General features: G+C 45.2%; 38 pseudogenes; all 38 read left to right on the top strand.

The window, feature by feature from the left end:
• Nucleotides 1-628: 628 nt before the first annotated feature.
• On the top strand, nucleotides 629-747 carry LOC140097588 (5S ribosomal RNA; annotated as a pseudogene).
• A 259-nt stretch (nucleotides 748-1,006) lies between these two features.
• On the top strand, nucleotides 1,007-1,125 carry LOC140097589 (5S ribosomal RNA; annotated as a pseudogene).
• A 3,430-nt stretch (nucleotides 1,126-4,555) lies between these two features.
• On the top strand, nucleotides 4,556-4,674 carry LOC140097590 (5S ribosomal RNA; annotated as a pseudogene).
• A 70-nt stretch (nucleotides 4,675-4,744) lies between these two features.
• Nucleotides 4,745-4,863, top strand: LOC140094145 (5S ribosomal RNA; annotated as a pseudogene).
• A 251-nt stretch (nucleotides 4,864-5,114) lies between these two features.
• Nucleotides 5,115-5,233, top strand: LOC140088249 (5S ribosomal RNA; annotated as a pseudogene).
• A 259-nt stretch (nucleotides 5,234-5,492) lies between these two features.
• On the top strand, nucleotides 5,493-5,611 carry LOC140097000 (5S ribosomal RNA; annotated as a pseudogene).
• A 70-nt stretch (nucleotides 5,612-5,681) lies between these two features.
• LOC140086244 (5S ribosomal RNA) lies at nucleotides 5,682-5,800 on the top strand (annotated as a pseudogene).
• Nucleotides 5,801-5,870: 70 nt separating this feature from the next.
• LOC140079544 (5S ribosomal RNA) lies at nucleotides 5,871-5,989 on the top strand (annotated as a pseudogene).
• A 70-nt stretch (nucleotides 5,990-6,059) lies between these two features.
• LOC140079545 (5S ribosomal RNA) lies at nucleotides 6,060-6,178 on the top strand (annotated as a pseudogene).
• Nucleotides 6,179-6,248: 70 nt separating this feature from the next.
• On the top strand, nucleotides 6,249-6,367 carry LOC140083017 (5S ribosomal RNA; annotated as a pseudogene).
• Nucleotides 6,368-6,627: 260 nt separating this feature from the next.
• On the top strand, nucleotides 6,628-6,746 carry LOC140097219 (5S ribosomal RNA; annotated as a pseudogene).
• Nucleotides 6,747-7,005: 259 nt separating this feature from the next.
• On the top strand, nucleotides 7,006-7,124 carry LOC140098288 (5S ribosomal RNA; annotated as a pseudogene).
• Nucleotides 7,125-7,907: 783 nt separating this feature from the next.
• LOC140098300 (5S ribosomal RNA) lies at nucleotides 7,908-8,026 on the top strand (annotated as a pseudogene).
• Nucleotides 8,027-8,285: 259 nt separating this feature from the next.
• LOC140088592 (5S ribosomal RNA) lies at nucleotides 8,286-8,404 on the top strand (annotated as a pseudogene).
• A 70-nt stretch (nucleotides 8,405-8,474) lies between these two features.
• LOC140092471 (5S ribosomal RNA) lies at nucleotides 8,475-8,593 on the top strand (annotated as a pseudogene).
• Nucleotides 8,594-8,852: 259 nt separating this feature from the next.
• On the top strand, nucleotides 8,853-8,971 carry LOC140095211 (5S ribosomal RNA; annotated as a pseudogene).
• A 259-nt stretch (nucleotides 8,972-9,230) lies between these two features.
• On the top strand, nucleotides 9,231-9,349 carry LOC140097591 (5S ribosomal RNA; annotated as a pseudogene).
• A 70-nt stretch (nucleotides 9,350-9,419) lies between these two features.
• On the top strand, nucleotides 9,420-9,538 carry LOC140089427 (5S ribosomal RNA; annotated as a pseudogene).
• A 251-nt stretch (nucleotides 9,539-9,789) lies between these two features.
• LOC140088250 (5S ribosomal RNA) lies at nucleotides 9,790-9,908 on the top strand (annotated as a pseudogene).
• A 259-nt stretch (nucleotides 9,909-10,167) lies between these two features.
• LOC140097539 (5S ribosomal RNA) lies at nucleotides 10,168-10,286 on the top strand (annotated as a pseudogene).
• Nucleotides 10,287-10,545: 259 nt separating this feature from the next.
• LOC140098312 (5S ribosomal RNA) lies at nucleotides 10,546-10,664 on the top strand (annotated as a pseudogene).
• Nucleotides 10,665-10,734: 70 nt separating this feature from the next.
• LOC140086865 (5S ribosomal RNA) lies at nucleotides 10,735-10,853 on the top strand (annotated as a pseudogene).
• Nucleotides 10,854-11,112: 259 nt separating this feature from the next.
• On the top strand, nucleotides 11,113-11,231 carry LOC140079546 (5S ribosomal RNA; annotated as a pseudogene).
• Nucleotides 11,232-11,301: 70 nt separating this feature from the next.
• Nucleotides 11,302-11,420, top strand: LOC140093802 (5S ribosomal RNA; annotated as a pseudogene).
• A 70-nt stretch (nucleotides 11,421-11,490) lies between these two features.
• Nucleotides 11,491-11,609, top strand: LOC140078478 (5S ribosomal RNA; annotated as a pseudogene).
• A 782-nt stretch (nucleotides 11,610-12,391) lies between these two features.
• On the top strand, nucleotides 12,392-12,510 carry LOC140098544 (5S ribosomal RNA; annotated as a pseudogene).
• Nucleotides 12,511-12,580: 70 nt separating this feature from the next.
• On the top strand, nucleotides 12,581-12,699 carry LOC140079547 (5S ribosomal RNA; annotated as a pseudogene).
• A 259-nt stretch (nucleotides 12,700-12,958) lies between these two features.
• On the top strand, nucleotides 12,959-13,077 carry LOC140094362 (5S ribosomal RNA; annotated as a pseudogene).
• Nucleotides 13,078-13,294: 217 nt separating this feature from the next.
• Nucleotides 13,295-13,413, top strand: LOC140099319 (5S ribosomal RNA; annotated as a pseudogene).
• A 447-nt stretch (nucleotides 13,414-13,860) lies between these two features.
• Nucleotides 13,861-13,979, top strand: LOC140088351 (5S ribosomal RNA; annotated as a pseudogene).
• Nucleotides 13,980-14,049: 70 nt separating this feature from the next.
• Nucleotides 14,050-14,168, top strand: LOC140097592 (5S ribosomal RNA; annotated as a pseudogene).
• A 70-nt stretch (nucleotides 14,169-14,238) lies between these two features.
• LOC140089428 (5S ribosomal RNA) lies at nucleotides 14,239-14,357 on the top strand (annotated as a pseudogene).
• Nucleotides 14,358-14,608: 251 nt separating this feature from the next.
• Nucleotides 14,609-14,727, top strand: LOC140089856 (5S ribosomal RNA; annotated as a pseudogene).
• A 259-nt stretch (nucleotides 14,728-14,986) lies between these two features.
• Nucleotides 14,987-15,105, top strand: LOC140097540 (5S ribosomal RNA; annotated as a pseudogene).
• A 259-nt stretch (nucleotides 15,106-15,364) lies between these two features.
• On the top strand, nucleotides 15,365-15,483 carry LOC140098326 (5S ribosomal RNA; annotated as a pseudogene).
• Nucleotides 15,484-15,553: 70 nt separating this feature from the next.
• Nucleotides 15,554-15,672, top strand: LOC140086866 (5S ribosomal RNA; annotated as a pseudogene).
• Nucleotides 15,673-15,742: 70 nt separating this feature from the next.
• On the top strand, nucleotides 15,743-15,861 carry LOC140078480 (5S ribosomal RNA; annotated as a pseudogene).
• Nucleotides 15,862-16,643: 782 nt separating this feature from the next.
• LOC140091767 (5S ribosomal RNA) lies at nucleotides 16,644-16,762 on the top strand (annotated as a pseudogene).
• Nucleotides 16,763-16,857: the final 95 nt, after the last annotated feature.

Below are 16,857 nucleotides of genomic sequence, written 5' to 3' on the forward strand. Positions count from 1 at the left end.
CTGAAAATTGTGTTAGTTTCTCTATGAGATAGTAAAAGAAGGTTCAAATTGAACAGCTGCTGTCAACGGCCATTCTAAGCTGAATGTGCGTGCTCTTGTCGGATCACAGCAGCGATACGGCTTAAGGCTTGGCAAGTACCAGCATGGGAGACTGGCTGCGAATCCAAAGTTCCGTTGACCTTTTTGAACCTGAAAATTGTGTTAGTTTCTCTATGAGATAGTAAAAGAAGGTTCAAATTGAACAGCTGCTGTCAACGCCCATTCTAAGCTGAATGTGCCTGCTCTCGTCAGATCGCAGCAGCAATGCAGCTTAAGGCTTGGCAAGTACCAGCATGGGAGACTGGCTGGGAATCTCAAGTTCCGTTGACCTTTTTGAACCTGAAAATTGTGTTAGTTTCTCTATGAGATAGTAAAAGAAGGTTCAAATTGAACAGCTGCTGTCAACGGCCATTCTAAGCTGAATGTGCGTGCTCTTGTCGGATCACAGCAGCGATTCGGCTTAAGGCTTGGCAAGTACCAGCATGGGAGACTGGCTGCGAATCCAAAGTTCCGTTGACCTTTTTGAACCTGAAAATTGTGTTAGTTTCTCTATGAGATAGTAAAAGAAGGTTCAAATTGAACAGCTGCTGTCAACGCCCATTCTAAGCTGAATGTGCCTGCTCTCGTCAGATCGCAGCAGCGATGCAGCTTAAGGCTTGGCAAGTACCAGCATGGGAGACTGGCTGGGAATCCCAAGTTCTGTGGACCTTTTTGAACCTGAAAATTGTGTTAGTTTCTCTATGAGATAGTAAAAGAAGGTTCAAATTGAACAGCTGCTGTCAACGGCCATTCTAAGCTGAATGTGCCTGCTCTCGTCAGATCGCAGCAGCAATGCTGCTTAAGCCTTGGAAAGTACCAGCATGGGAGACTGGCTGGGAATCCCAAGTTCCGTTGACCTTTTTGAACCTGAAAATTGTGTTAGTTTCTCTATGAGATAGTAAAAGAAGGTTCAAATTGAACAGCTGCTGTCAACGCCCATTCTAAGCTGAATGTGCCTGCTCTCGTCAGATCGCAGCAGCGATGCAGCTTAAGGCTTGGCAAGTACCAGCATGGGAGACTGGCTGGGAATCCCAAGTTCTGTGGACCTTTTTGAACCTGAAAATTGTGTTAGTTTCTCTATGAGATAGTAAAAGAAGGTTCAAATTGAACAGCTGCTGTCAACGGCCATTCTAAGCTGAATGTGCCTGCTCTCGTCAGATCGCAGCAGCAATGCAGCTTAAGGCTTGGCAAGTACCAGCTTGGGAGACTGGCTGGGAATCTCAAGTTCCGTTGACCTTTTTGAACCTGAAAATTGTGTTAGTTTCTCTATGAGATAGTAAAAGAAGGTTCAAATTGAACAGCTGCTGTCAACGGCCATTCTAAGCTGAATGTGCGTGCTCTTGTCGGATCACAGCAGCGATACGGCTTAAGGCTTGGCAAGTACCAGCATGGGAGACTGGCTGCGAATCCAAAGTTCCGTTGACCTTTTTGAACCTGAAAATTGTGTTAGTTTCTCTATGAGATAGTAAAAGAAGGTTCAAATTGAACAGCTGCTGTCAACGCCCATTCTAAGCTGAATGTGCCTGCTCTCGTCAGATCGCAGCAGCGATGCAGCTTAAGGCTTGGCAAGTACCAGCATGGGAGACTGGCTGGGAATCTCAAGTTCCGTTGACCTTTTTGAACCTGAAAATTGTGTTAGTTTCTCTATGAGATAGTAAAAGAAGGTTCAAATTGAACAGCTGCCGTCAACGCCCATTCTAAGCTGAATGTGCCTGCGTCTTGTCAGATTGCAGGAGCAATGCAGCTTAAGGCTTGGCAAGTACCAGCATGGGAGACTGGCTGGGAATCCCAAGTTCCGTTGACCTTTTTGAACCTGAAAATTGTGTTAGTTTCTCTATGAGATAGTAAAAGAAGGTTCAAATTGAACAGCTGCTGTCAACGGCCATTCTAAGCTGAATGTGCGTGCTCTTGTCAGATCGCAGCAGCGATGCAGCTTAAGGCTTGGCAAGTGCCAGCATGGGAGACTGGCTGGGAATCCCAAGTTCTGTTGACCTTTTTGAACCTGAAAATTGTGTAAGTTTCTTTATGAGATAGTAAAAGAAGGTTCAAATTGAACAGCTGCTGTCAACGGCCATTCTAAGCTTAATGTGCATGCTCTTGTCAGATCGCAGCAGCGTTGCAGCTTAAGGCTTGGCAAGTACCAGCATGGGAGACTGGCTGGGAATCCTAAGTTCTTTTGACCTTTTTGAACCTGAAAATTGTGTTAGTTTCTCTATGAGATAGTGAAAGAAAGTAGAAATTAGGCAGCTGCTGTCAACGGCCATTCTAAGCTGAATGTGCCTGCTCTCGTCAGATCGCAGCAGCAATGCAGCTTAAGGCTTGGCAAGTACCAGCATGGGAGACTGGCTGGGAATCCCAAGTTCCGTTGACCTTTTTGAACCTGAAAATTGTTAGTTTCTCTGTCAAAGATCTTAAAAGAAGGTTCAAATTGAACAGCTGCTGTCAACAGCCATTCTAAGCTGAATGTTCCTGCGCTCGTCAGATCGCAGCAGCAATGCAGCTTAAGGCTTGGCAAGTACCAGCATGGGAGACTGGCTGGGAATCCCAAGTTCCGTTGACCTTTTTGAACCTGAAAATTGTGTTAGTTTCTCTATGAGATAGTAAAAGAAGGTTCAAATTGAACAGCTGCTGTCAACGCCCATTCTAAGCTAAGGCTTGGCAAGTACCAGCATGGGAGACTGGCTGGGAATCCCAAGTTCCATTGACCTTTTTAAACCTGAAAATTGAGTTAGTTTCTCTATGAGATAGTAAAAGAAGGTTCAAATTGAACAGCTGCTGTCAACGGCCATTCTAAGCTGAATGTGCATGCTCTTGTCAGATCGCAGCAGCGTTGCATCTTAAGGCTTGGCAAGTACCAGCATGGGAGACTGGCTGGGAATCCCAAGTTCCATTGACCTTTTTGAACCTGAAAATGTGTTAGTTTCTTTATGAGATAGTAAAAGAAGGTTCAAATTGAACAGCTGCTGTCAACGGCCATTCTAAGCTGAATGTGCATGCTCTTGTCAGATCGCAGCAGCGTTGCAGCTTAAGGCTTGGTAAGTACCAGCATGGGAGACTGGCTGGGAATCCCAAGTTCTGTTGACCTTTTTGAACCTGAAAATTGTGTTAGTTTCTCTATGAGATAGTAAAAGAAGGTTCAAATTGAACAGCTGCTGTCAACGGCCATTCTAAGCTGAATGTGCCTGCTCTCGTCAGATCGCAGCAGCAATGCAGCTTAAGGCTTGGCAAGTACCAGCATGGGAGACTGGCTGGGAATCCCAAGTTCCGTTGACCTTTTTGAACCTGAAAATTGTTAGTTTCTCTGTCAAAGATGGTAAAAGAAGGTTCAAATTGAACAGCTGCTGTCAACGGCCATTCTAAGCTGAATGTGCCTGCTCTCGTCAGATCGCAGCAGCAATGCAGCTTAAGGCTTGGCAACTACCAGCATGGGAGACTGGCTGTGAATCTCAAGTTCCATTGACCTTTTTGAACCTGAAAATTGTGTTAGTTTCTCTATGAGATAGTAAAAGAAAGTAGAAATTAGGCAGCTGCTGTCAACGGCCATTCTAAGCTGAATGTGCCTGCTCTCGTCAGATCGCAGCAGCAATGCAGCTTAAGGCTTGGCAAGTACCAGCATGGGAGACTGGCTGGGAATCCCACGTTCCGTTGACCTTTTTGAACCTGAAAATTGTTAGTTTCTCTGTCAAAGATGGTAAAAGAAGGTTCAAATTGAACAGCTGCTGTCAACGGCCATTCTAAGCTGAATGTGCCTGCTCTCGACAGATCGCAGCAGCAATGCAGCTTAAGGCTTGGCAAGTACCAGCATGGGAGACTGGCTGGGAATCTCAAGTTCCGTTGACCTTTTTGAACCTGAAAATTGTGTTAGTTTCTCTATGAGATAGTAAAAGAAGGTTCAAATTGAACAGCTGCTGTCAACGGCCATTCTAAGCTGAATGTGCGTGCTCTTGTCGGATCACAGCAGCGATACGGCTTAAGGCTTGGCAAGTACCAGCATGGGAGACTGGCTGCGAATCCAAAGTTCCGTTGACGTTTTTGAACCTGAAAATTGTGTTAGTTTCTCTATGAGATAGTAAAAGAAGGTTCAAATTGAACAGCTGCTGTCAACGCCCATTCTAAGCTGAATGTGCCTGCTCTCGTCAGATCGCAGCAGCAATGCAGCTTAAGGCTTGGCAAGTACCAGCATGGGAGACTGGCTGGGAATCTCAAGTTCCGTTGACCTTTTTGAACCTGAAAATTGTGTTAGTTTCTCTATGAGATAGTAAAAGAAGGTTCAAATTGAACAGCTGCTGTCAACGGCCATTCTAAGCTGAATGTGCGTGCTCTTGTCGGATCACAGCAGCGATACGGCTTAAGGCTTGGCAAGTACCAGCATGGGAGACTGGCTGCGAATCCAAAGTTCCGTTGACGTTTTTGAACCTGAAAATTGTGTTAGTTTCTCTATGAGATAGTAAAAGAAGGTTCAAATTGAACAGCTGCTGTCAACGCCCATTCTAAGCTGAATGTGCCTGCTCTCGTCAGATCGCAGCAGCGATGCAGCTTAAGGCTTGGCAAGTACCAGCATGGGAGACTGGCTGGGAATCCCAAGTTCTGTGGACCTTTTTGAACCTGAAAATTGTGTTAGTTTCTCTATGAGATAGTAAAAGAAGGTTCAAATTGAACAGCTGCTGTCAACGGCCATTCTAAGCTGAATGTGCCTGCTCTCGTCAGATCGCAGCAGCAATGCAGCTTAAGCCTTGGAAAGTACCAGCATGGGAAACTGGCTGGGAATCCCAAGTTCCGTTGACCTTTTTGAACCTGAAAATTGTGTTAGTTTCTCTATGAGATAGTAAAAGAAGGTTCAAATTGAACAGCTGCTGTCAACGGCCATTCTAAGCTGAATGTGCCTGCTCTCGTCAGATCGCAGCAGCTTAAGGCTTGGCAAGTACAAGCATGGGAGACTGGCAGGGAATCCCAAGTTCCGTTGACCTTTTTGAACCTGAAAATTGTGTTAGTTTCTCTATGAGATAGTAAAAGAAGGTTCAAATTGAACAGCTGCTGTCAACGGCCATTCTAAGCTGAATGTGCCTGCTCTCGTCAGATCGCAGCAGCAATGCAGCTTAAGGCTTGGCAAGTACCAGCATGGGAGACTGGCTGCGAATCCCAAGTTCCGTTGACCTTTTTGAACCTGAAAATTGTGTTAGTTTCTCTATGAGATAGTAAAAGAAGGTTCAAATTGAACAGCTGCTGTCAACGGCCATTCTAAGCTGAATGTGCGTGCTCTTGTCAAATCGCAGCAGCGATGCAGCTTAAGGCTTAGCAAGTACCAGCATGGGAAACTGGCTGGGAATCCCAAGTTCTGTTGACATTTTTGAACCTGAAAATTGTGTTAGTTTCTCTATGAGATAGTAAAAGAAGGTTCAAATTGAACAGCTGCTGTCAATGGCCATTCTAAGCTGAATGTGCTTGCTCTCGTCAGATCGCAGCAGCAATGCAGCTTAAGGCTTGGCAAGTACCAGCATGGGAAACTGGCAGGGAATCCCAAGTTCCGTTGACCTTTTTGAACCTGAAAATTGTGTTAGTTTCTCTATGAGATAGTAAAAGAAGGTTCAAATTGAACAGCTGCTGTCAACGGCCATTCTAAGCTGAATGTGCCTGCTCTCGTCAGATCGCAGCAGCAATGCAGCTTAAGGTTTGGCAAGTACCAGCATGGGAGACTGGCTGGGAATCCCAAGTTCCGTTGACCTTTTTGAACCTGAAAATTGTGTTAGTTTCTCTATGAGATAGTAAAAGAAGGTTCAAACTGAACAGCTGCTGTCAACGGCCATTCTAAGCTGAATGTGCCTGCTCTCGTCAGATCGCAGCAGCAATGCAGCTTAAGGCTTGGCAAGTACCAGCATGGGAGACTGGCTGGGAATCCCAAGTTCTGTTGACCTTTTTGAACCTGAAAATTGTGTTAGTTTCTCTATGAGATAGTAAAAGAAGGTTCAAATTGAACGGCTGCTGTCAACGGCCATTCTAAGCTGAATGTGCCTGCTCTCGTCAGATCGCAGCAGCAATGCAGCTTAAGGCTTGGCAAGTACCAGCATGGGAGACTGGCTGGGAATCCCAAGTTCTGTTGACCTTTTTGAACCTGAAAATTGTGTTAGTTTCTCTATGAGATAGTAAAAGAAGGTTCAAATTGAACAACTGCTGTCAACGGCCATTCTAAGCTGAATGTGCCTGCTCTCGTCAGATCGCAGCAGCAATGCAGCTTAAGGCTTGGCAAGTACCAGCATGGGAGACTGGCTGGGAATCTCAAGTTCCGTTGACCTATTTGAACCTGAAAATTGTGTTAGTTTCTCTATGAGATAGTAAAAGAAGGTTCAAATTGAACAGCTGCTGTCAACGCCCATTCTAAGCTGAATGTGCCTGCGTCTTGTCAGATTGCAGGAGCAATGCAGGTTAAGGCTTGGCAAGTACCAGCATGGGAGACTGGCTGGGAATCCCAAGTTCCGTTGACCTTTTTGAACCTGAAAATTGTGTTAGTTTCTCTATGAGATAGTAAAAGAAGGTTCAAATTGAACAGCAGCTGTCAACGGCCATTCTAAGCTGAATGTGCGTGCTCTTGTCAGATCGCAGCAGCGATGCAGCTTAAGGCTTGGCAAGTACCAGCATGGGAGACTGGCTGGGAATCCCAAGTTCTGTTGACCTTTTTGAACCTGAAAATTGTGTAAGTTTCTTTATGAGATAGTAAAAGAAGGTTCAAATTGAACAGCTGCTGTCAACGGCCATTCTAAGCTTAATGTGCATGCTCTTGTCAGATCGCAGCAGCGTTGCAGCTTAAGGCTTGGCAAGTACCAGCATGGGAGACTGGCTGGGAATCCTAAGTTCTTTTGACCTTTTTGAACCTGAAAATTGTGTTAGTTTCTCTATGAGATAGTGAAAGAAAGTAGAAATTAGGCAGCTGCTGTCAACGGCCATTCTAAGCTGAATGTGCCTGCTCTCGTCAGATCGCAGCAGCAATGCAGCTTAAGGCTTGGCAAGTACCAGCATGGGAGACTGGCTGGGAATCCCAAGTTCCGTTGACCTTTTTGAACCTGAAAATTGTTAGTTTCTCTGTCAAAGATCTTAAAAGAAGGTTCAAATTGAACAGCTGCTGTCAACAGCCATTCTAAGCTGAATGTTCCTGTGCTCGTCAGATCGCAGCAGCAATGCAGCTTAAGGCTTGGCAAGTACCAGCATGGGAGACTGGCTGGGAATCCCAAGTTCCGTTGACCTTTTTGAACCTGAAAATTGTGTTAGTTTCTCTATGAGATAGTAAAAGAAGGTTCAAATTGAACAGCTGCTGTCAACGCCCATTCTAAGCTAAGGCTTGGCAAGTACCAGCATGGGAGACTGGCTGGGAATCCCAAGTTCCATTGACCTTTTTAAACCTGAAAATTGAGTTAGTTTCTCTATGAGATAGTAAAAGAAGGTTCAAATTGAACAGCTGCTGTCAACGGCCATTCTAAGCTGAATGTGCATGCTCTTGTCAGATCGCAGCAGCGTTGCATCTTAAGGCTTGGCAAGTACCAGCATGGGAGACTGGCTGGGAATCCCAAGTTCCATTGACCTTTTTGAACCTGAAAATGTGTTAGTTTCTTTATGAGATAGTAAAAGAAGGTTCAAATTGAACAGCTGCTGTCAACGGCCATTCTAAGCTGAATGTGCATGCTCTTGTCAGATCGCAGCAGCGTTGCAGCTTAAGGCTTGGCAAGTACCAGCATGGGAGACTGGCTGGGAATCCCAAGTTCTGTTGACCTTTTTGAACCTGAAAATTGTGTTAGTTTCTCTATGAGATAGTAAAAGAAGGTTCAAATTGAACAGCTGCTGTCAACGGCCATTCTAAGCTGAATGTGCCTGCTCTCGTCAGATCGCAGCAGCAATGCAGCTTAAGGCTTGGCAAGTACCAGCATGGGAGACTGGCTGGGAATCCCAAGTTCCGTTGACCTTTTTGAACCTGAAAATTGTTAGTTTCTCTGTCAAAGATGGTAAAAGAAGGTTCAAATTGAACAGCTGCTGTCAACGGCCATTGTAAGCTGAATGTGCCTGCTCTCGTCAGATCGCAGCAGCAATGCAGCTTAAGGCTTGGCAACTACCAGCATGGGAGACTGGCTGTGAATCTCAAGTTCCATTGACCTTTTTGAACCTGAAAATTGTGTTAGTTTCTCTATGAGATAGTAAAAGAAAGTAGAAATTAGGCAGCTGCTGTCAACGGCCATTCTAAGCTGAATGTGCCTGCTCTCGTCAGATCGCAGCAGCAATGCAGCTTAAGGCTTGGCAAGTACCAGCATGGGAGACTGGCTGGGAATCCCACGTTCCGTTGACCTTTTTGAACCTGAAAATTGTTAGTTTCTCTGTCAAAGATGGTAAAAGAAGGTTCAAATTGAACAGCTGCTGTCAACGGCCATTCTAAGCTGAATGTGCCTGCTCTCGACAGATCGCAGCAGCAATGCAGCTTAAGGCTTGGCAAGTACCAGCATGGGAGACTGGCTGGGAATCTCAAGTTCCGTTGACCTTTTTGAACCTGAAAATTGTGTTAGTTTCTCTATGAGATAGTAAAAGAAGGTTCAAATTGAACAGCTGCTGTCAACGGCCATTCTAAGCTGAATGTGCGTGCTCTTGTCGGATCACAGCAGCGATACGGCTTAAGGCTTGGCAAGTACCAGCATGGGAGACTGGCTGCGAATCCAAAGTTCCGTTGACGTTTTTGAACCTGAAAATTGTGTTAGTTTCTCTATGAGATAGTAAAAGAAGGTTCAAATTGAACAGCTGCTGTCAACGCCCATTCTAAGCTGAATGTGCCTGCTCTCGTCAGATCGCAGCAGCAATGCAGCTTAAGGCTTGGCAAGTACCAGCATGGGAGACTGGCTGGGAATCTCAAGTTCCGTTGACCTTTTTGAACCTGAAAATTGTGTTAGTTTCTCTATGAGATAGTAAAAGAAGGTTCAAATTGAACAGCTGCTGTCAACGGCCATTCTAAGCTGAATGTGCGTGCTCTTGTCGGATCACAGCAGCGATACGGCTTAAGGCTTGGCAAGTACCAGCATGGGAGACTGGCTGCGAATCCAAAGTTCCGTTGACCTTTTTGAACCTGAAAATTGTGTTAGTTTCTCTATGAGATAGTAAAAGAAGGTTCAAATTGAACAGCTGCTGTCAACGCCCATTCTAAGCTGAATGTGCCTGCTCTCGTCAGATCGCAGCAGCGATGCAGCTTAAGGCTTGGCAAGTACCAGCATGGGAGACTGGCTGGGAATCCCAAGTTCTGTGGACCTTTTTGAACCTGAAAATTGTGTTAGTTTCTCTATGAGATAGTAAAAGAAGGTTCAAATTGAACAGCTGCTGTCAACGGCCATTCTAAGCTGAATGTGCCTGCTCTCGTCAGATCGCAGCAGCAATGCAGCTTAAGCCTTGGAAAGTACCAGCATGGGAGACTGGCTGGGAATCCCAAGTTCCGTTGACCTTTTTGAACCTGAAAATTGTGTTTGTTTCTCTATGAGATAGTAAAAGAAGGTTCAAATTGAACAGCTGCTGTCAACGGCCATTCTAAGCTGAATGTGCCTGCTCTCGTCAGATCGCAGCAGCTTAAGGCTTGGCAAGTACAAGCATGGGAGACTGGCAGGGAATCCCAAGTTCCGTTTACCTTTTTGAACCTGAAAATTGTGTTAGTTTCTCTATGAGATAGTAAAAGAAGGTTCAAATTGAACAGCTGCTGTCAACGGCCATTCTAAGCTGAATGTGCCTGCTCTCGTCAGATCGCAGCAGCAATGCAGCTTAAGGCTTGGCAAGTACCAGCATGGGAGACTGGCTGCGAATCCCAAGTTCCGTTGACCTTTTTGAACCTGAAAATTGTGTTAGTTTCTCTATGAGATAGTAAAAGAAGGTTCAAATTGAACAGCTGCTGTCAACGGCCATTCTAAGCTGAATGTGCGTGCTCTTGTCAAATCGCAGCAGCGATGCAGCTTAAGGCTTAGCAAGTACCAGCATGGGAAACTGGCTGGGAATCCCAAGTTCTGTTGACATTTTTGAACCTGAAAATTGTGTTAGTTTCTCTATGAGATAGTAAAAGAAGGTTCAAATTGAACAGCTGCTGTCAATGGCCATTCTAAGCTGAATGTGCCTGCTCTCGTCAGATCGCAGCAGCAATGCAGCTTAAGGCTTGGCAAGTACCAGCATGGGAAACTGGCAAGGAATCCCAAGTTCCGTTGACCTTTTTGAACCTGAAAATTGTGTTAGTTTCTCTATGAGATAGTAAAAGAAGGTTCAAATTGAACAGCTGCTGTCAACGGCCATTCTAAGCTGAATGTGCGTGCTCTTGTCAGATCGCAGCAGCGATGCAGCTTAAGGCTTGGCAAGTACCAGCATGGGAGACTGGCTGGGAATCCTAAGTTCTGTTGACCTTTTTGAACCTGAAAATTGTGTTAGTTTCTCTATGAGGTAGTAAAATAAGGTTCAAATTGAACAGTTGCTGTCAACGGCCATTCTAAGCTGAATGTGCCTGCTCTCGTCAGATCGCAGCAGCAATGCAGCTTAAGGCTTGGCAAGTACCAGCATGGGAGACTGGCTGGGAATCCCAAGTTCCGTTGACCTTTTTGAACCTGAAAATTGTGTTACTTTCTCTATGAGATAGTAAAACAAAGTAGAAATTAGGCAGCTGCTGTCAACGGCCATTCTAAGCTGAATGTGCCTGCTCTCGTCAGATTGCAGCAGCAATGCAGCTTAAGGCTTGGCAAGTACCAGCATGGGAGACTGGCTGGGAATCCCAAGTTCCGTTGACCTTTTTGAACGTGAAAATTGTTAGTTTCTCTGTCAAAGATGGTATAAGAAGGTTCAAATTGAACAGCTGCTGTCAACGGCCATTTTAAGCTGAATGTGCCTGCTCTCGTCAGATCGCAGCAGCAATGCAGCTTAAGGCTTGGAAAGTACCAGCATGGGAGACTGGCTGGGAATCCCAAGTTCTGTTGACGTTTTTGAACCTGAAAATTGTGTTAGTTTCTCTATGAGATAGTAAAAGAAGGTTCAAATTGAACAGCTGCTGTCAACGGCCATTCTAAGCTGAATGTGCCTGCTCTCGTCAGATCGCAGCAGCAATGCAGCTTAAGGCTTGGCAAGTACCAGCATGGGAGACTGGCTGGGAATCCCAAGTTCTGTTGACCTTTTTGAACCTGAAAATTGTGTTAGTTTCTCTATTAGATAGTAAAAGAAGGTTCAAACTGAACAGCTGCTGTCAACGGCCATTCTAAGCTGAATGTGCCTGCTCTCGTCAGATCGCAGCAGCAATGCAGCTTAAGGCTTGGCATGTACCAGCATGGGAGACTGGCTGGGAATCCTAAGTTCTGTTGACCTTTTTGAGCCTGAAAATTGTGTTAGTTTCTCTATGAGATAGTAAAAGAAGGTTCAAATTGAACAGCTGCTGTCAACGGCCATTCTAAGCTGAATGTGCCTGCTCTCGTCAGATCGCAGCAGCAATGCAGCTTAAGGCTTGGAAAGTACCAGCATGGGAGACTGGCTGGGAATCCCAAGTTCTGTTGACCTTTTTGAACCTGAAAATTGTGTTAGTTTCTCTATGAGATAGTAAAAGAAGGTTCAATATGAACAGCTGCTGTCAACGCCCATTCTAAGCTAAGGCTTGGCAAGTACCAGCATGGGAGACTGGCTGGGAATCCCAAGTTCCATTGACCTTTTTGAACCTGAAAATTGAGTTAGTTTCTCTATGAGATAGTAAAAGAAGGTTCAAATTGAACAGCTGCTGTCAACGGCCATTCTAAGCTGAATGTGCATGCTCTTGTCAGATCGCAGCAGCGTTGCAGCTTAAGGCTTGGCAAGTACCAGCATGGGAGACTGGCTGGGAATCCCAAGTTCCGTTGACCTTTTTGAACCTGAAAATGTGTTAGTTTCTCTATGAGATAGTAAAAGAAGGTTCAAATTGAACAGCTGCTGTCAACGGCCATTCTAAGCTGAATGTGCATGCTCTTGTCAGATCGCAGCAGCGTTGCAGCTTAAGGCTTGGCAAGTACCAGCATGGGAGACTGGCTGGGAATCCCAAGTTCTGTTGACCTTTTTGAACCTGAAAATGTGTTAGTTTCTCTATGAGATAGTAAAAGAAGGTTCAAATTGAACAGCTGCTGTCAACGGCCATTCTAAGCTGAATGTGCATGCTCTTGTCAGATCGCAGCAGCAATGCAGCTTAAGGCTTGGCAAGTACCAGCATGGGAGACTGGCTGGGAATCCCACGTTCCGTTGACCTTTTTGAACCTGAAAATTGTTAGTTTCTCTGTCAAAGATGGTAAAAGAAGGTTCAAATTGAACAGCTGCTGTCAACGGCCATATTAAGCTGAATGTGCCTGCTCTTGTCAGATCGCAGCAGCAATGCAGCTTAAGGTTTGACAAGTACCAGCATGGGAGACTGGCTGGGAATCCCAAGTTCTGTTGACCTTTTTGAACCTGAAAATTGTGTTAGTTTCTCTATGAGATAGTAAAAGAAGGTTCAAATTGAACAGCTGCTGTCAACGGCCATTCTAAGCTGAATGTGCCTGCTCTCGTCAGATCGCAGCAGCAATGCAGCTTAAGGCTTGGCAAGTACCAGCATGGGAGACTGGCTGGGAATCCCAAGTTCTGTTGACCTTTTTGAACCTGAAAATTGTGTTAGTTTCTCTATGAGATAGTAAAAGAAGGTTCAAATTGAACAGCTGCTGTCAATGGCCATTCTAAGCTGAATGTGCCTGCTCTCGTCAGATCGCAGCAGCAATGCAGCTTAAGGCTTGGCAAGTACCAGCATGGGAGTCTGGCAGGGAATCCCAAGTTCCATTGACCTTTTTGAACCTGAAAATTGTGTTAGTTTCTCTATGAGATAGTAAAAGAAGGTTCAAATTGAACAGCTGCTGTCAACGGCCATTCTAAGCTGAATGTGCCTGCTCTCGTCAGATCGCAGCAGCAATGCAGCTTAAGGCTTGGCAAGTAGCAGCATGGGAGATTGGCTGGGAATCCCAAGTTCCGTTGACCTTTTTGAACCTGAAAATTGTGTTAGTTTCTCTATGAGATTGTAAAAGAAGGTTCAAATTGAACAGCTGCTGTCAACGCCCATTCTAAGCTAAGGCTTGGCAAGTACCAGCATGGGAGACTGGCTGGGAATCCCAAGTTCCATTGACCTTTTTGAACCTGAAAATTGAGTTAGTTTCTCTATGAGATTGTAAAAGAAGGTTCAAATTGAACAGCTGCTGTCAACGGCCATTCTAAGCTGAATGTGCCTGCTCTCATCAGATCGCAGCAGCAATGCAGCTTAAGGCTTGGCAAGTACCAGCATGGGAGACTGGCTGGGAATCCCAAGTTCCGTTGACCTTTTTGAACCTGAAAATGTGTTAGTTTCTCTATGAGATAGTAAAAGAAGGTTCAAATTGAACAGCTGCTGTCAACGGCCATTCTAAGCTGAATGTGAATGCTCTTGTCAGATCGCAGCAGCGTTGCAGCTTAAGGCTTGGCAAGTACCAGCATGGGAGACTGCCTGGGAATCCCAAGTTCTGTTGACCTTTTTGAACCTGAAAATTGTGTTAGTTTCTCTATGAGATAGTAAAAGAAAGTAGAAATTAGGCAGCTGCTGTCAACGGCCATTCTAAGCTGAATGTGCCTGCTCTCGTCAGATCGCAGCAGCAATGCAGCTTAAGGCTTGGCAAGTACCAGCATGGGAGACTGGCTGGGAATCCCACGTTCCCTTGACCTTTTTGAACCTGAAAATTGTTAGTTTCTCTGTCAAAGATGGTAAAAGAAGGTTCAAATTGAACAGCTGCTGTCAACGGCCATTCTAAGCTGAATGTGCCTGCTCTCGTCAGATCGCAGCAGCAATGCAGCTTAAGGTTTGGCAAGTACCAGCATGGGAGACTGGCTGGGAATCCCAAGTTCTGTTGACCTTTTTGAACCTGAAAATTGTGTTAGTTTCTCTATGAGATAGTAAAAGAAGGTTCAAATTGAACAGCTGCTGTCAACGCCCATTCTAAGCTGAATGTGCCTGCTCTCGTCAGATCGCAGCAGCGATGCAGCTTAAGGCTTGGCAAGTACCAGCATGGGAGACTGGCTGGGAATCCCAAGTTCTGTGGACCTTTTTGAACCTGAAAATTGTGTTAGTTTCTCTATGAGATAGTAAAAGAAGGTTCAAATTGAACAGCTGCTGTCAACGGCCATTCTAAGCTGAATGTGCCTGCTCTCGTCAGATCGCAGCAGCAATGCAGCTTAAGCCTTGGAAAGTACCAGCATGGGAGACTGGCTGGGAATCCCAAGTTCCGTTGACCTTTTTGAACCTGAAAATTGTGTTTGTTTCTCTATGAGATAGTAAAAGAAGGTTCAAATTGAACAGCTGCTGTCAACGGCCATTCTAAGCTGAATGTGCCTGCTCTCGTCAGATCGCAGCAGCTTAAGGCTTGGCAAGTACAAGCATGGGAGACTGGCAGGGAATCCCAAGTTCCGTTGACCTTTTTGAACCTGAAAATTGTGTTAGTTTCTCTATGAGATAGTAAAAGAAGGTTCAAATTGAACAGCTGCTGTCAACGGCCATTCTAAGCTGAATGTGCCTGCTCTCGTCAGATCGCAGCAGCAATGCAGCTTTAGGCTTGGCAAGTACCAGCATGGGAGACTGGCTGCGAATCCCAAGTTCTGTTGACCTTTTTGAACCTGAAAATTGTGTTAGTTTCTCTATGAGATAGTAAAAGAAGGTTCAAATTGAACAGCTGCTGTCAACGGCCATTCTAAGCTGAATGTGCGTGCTCTTGTCAAATCGCAGCAGCGATGCAGCTTAAGGCTTAGCAAGTACCAGCATGGGAAACTGGCTGGGAATCCCAAGTTCTGTTGACATTTTTGAACCTGAAAATTGTGTTAGTTTCTCTATGAGATAGTAAAAGAAGGTTCAAATTGAACAGCTGCTGTCAATGGCCATTCTAAGCTGAATGTGCCTGCTCTCGTCAGATCGCAGCAGCAATGCAGCTTAAGGCTTGGCAAGTACCAGCATGGGAAACTGGCAAGGAATCCCAAGTTCCGTTGACCTTTTTGAACCTGAAAATTGTGTTAGTTTCTCTATGAGATAGTAAAAGAAGGTTCAAATTGAACAGCTGCTGTCAACGGCCATTCTAAGCTGAATGTGCGTGCTCTTGTCAGATCGCAGCAGCGATGCAGCTTAAGGCTTGGCAAGTACCAGCATGGGAGACTGGCTGGGAATCCTAAGTTCTGTTGACCTTTTTGAACCTGAAAATTGTGTTAGTTTCTCTATGAGGTAGTAAAATAAGGTTCAAATTGAACAGTTGCTGTCAACGGCCATTCTAAGCTGAATGTGCCTGCTCTCGTCAGATCGCAGCAGCAATGCAGCTTAAGGCTTGGCAAGTACCAGCATGGGAGACTGGCTGGGAATCCCAAGTTCCGTTGACCTTTTTGAACCTGAAAATTGTGTTAGTTTCTCTATGAGATAGTAAAACAAAGTAGAAATTAGGCAGCTGCTGTCAACGGCCATTCTAAGCTGAATGTGCCTGCTCTCGTCAGATTGCAGCAGCAATGCAGCTTAAGGCTTGGCAAGTACCAGCATGGGAGACTGGCTGGGAATCCCAAGTTCCGTTGACCTTTTTGAACGTGAAAATTGTTAGTTTCTCTGTCAAAGATGGTATAAGAAGGTTCAAATTGAACAGCTGCTGTCAACGGCCATTCTAAGCTGAATGTGCCTGCTCTCGTCAGATCGCAGCAGCAATGCAGCTTAAGGCTTGGAAAGTACCAGCATGGGAGACTGGCTGGGAATCCCAAGTTCTGTTGACCTTTTTGAACCTGAAAATTGTGTTAGTTTCTCTATGAGATAGTAAAAGAAGGTTCAATATGAACAGCTGCTGTCAACGCCCATTCTAAGCTAAGGCTTGGCAAGTACCAGCATGGGAGACTGGCTGGGAATCCCAAGTTCCATTGACCTTTTTGAACCTGAAAATTGAGTTAGTTTCTCTATGAGATAGTAAAAGAAGGTTCAAATTGAACAGCTGCTGTCAACTGCCATTCTAAGCTGAATGTGCATGCTCTTGTCAGATCGCAGCAGCGTTGCAGCTTAAGGCTTGGCAAGTACCAGCATGGGAGACTGGCTGGGAATCCCAAGTTCCGTTGACCTTTTTGAACCTGAAAATGTGTTAGTTTCTCTATGAGATAGTAAAAGAAGGTTCAAATTGAACAGCTGCTGTCAACGGCCATTCTAAGCTGAATGTGCATGCTCTTGTCAGATCGCAGCAGCGTTGCAGCTTAAGGCTTGGCAAGTACCAGCATGGGAGACTGGCTGGGAATCCCAAGTTCTGTTGACCTTTTTGAACCTGAAAATGTGTTAGTTTCTCTATGAGATAGTAAAAGAAGGTTCAAATTGAACAGCTGCTGTCAACGGCCATTCTAAGCTGAATGTGCATGCTCTTGTCAGATCGCAGCAGCAATGCAGCTTAAGGCTTGGCAAGTACCAGCATGGGAGACTGGCTGGGAATCCCACGTTCCGTTGACCTTTTTGAACCTGAAAATTGTTAGTTTCTCTGTCAAAGATGGTAAAAGAAGGTTCAAATTGAACAGCTGCTGTCAACGGCCATATTAAGCTGAATGTGCCTGCTCTCGTCAGATCGCAGCAGCAATGCAGCTTAAGGTTTGACAAGTACCAGCATGGGAGACTGGCTGGGAATCCCAAGTTCTGTTGACCTTTTTGAACCTGAAAATTGTGTTAGTTTCTCTATGAGATAGTAAAAGAAGGTTCAAATTGAACAGCTGCTGTCAACGGCCATTCTAAGCTGAATG

Source organism: Engystomops pustulosus, chromosome 9, assembly GCF_040894005.1.
Source record: "Engystomops pustulosus chromosome 9, aEngPut4.maternal, whole genome shotgun sequence".
NCBI lineage: Eukaryota > Metazoa > Chordata > Amphibia > Anura > Leptodactylidae > Engystomops > Engystomops pustulosus.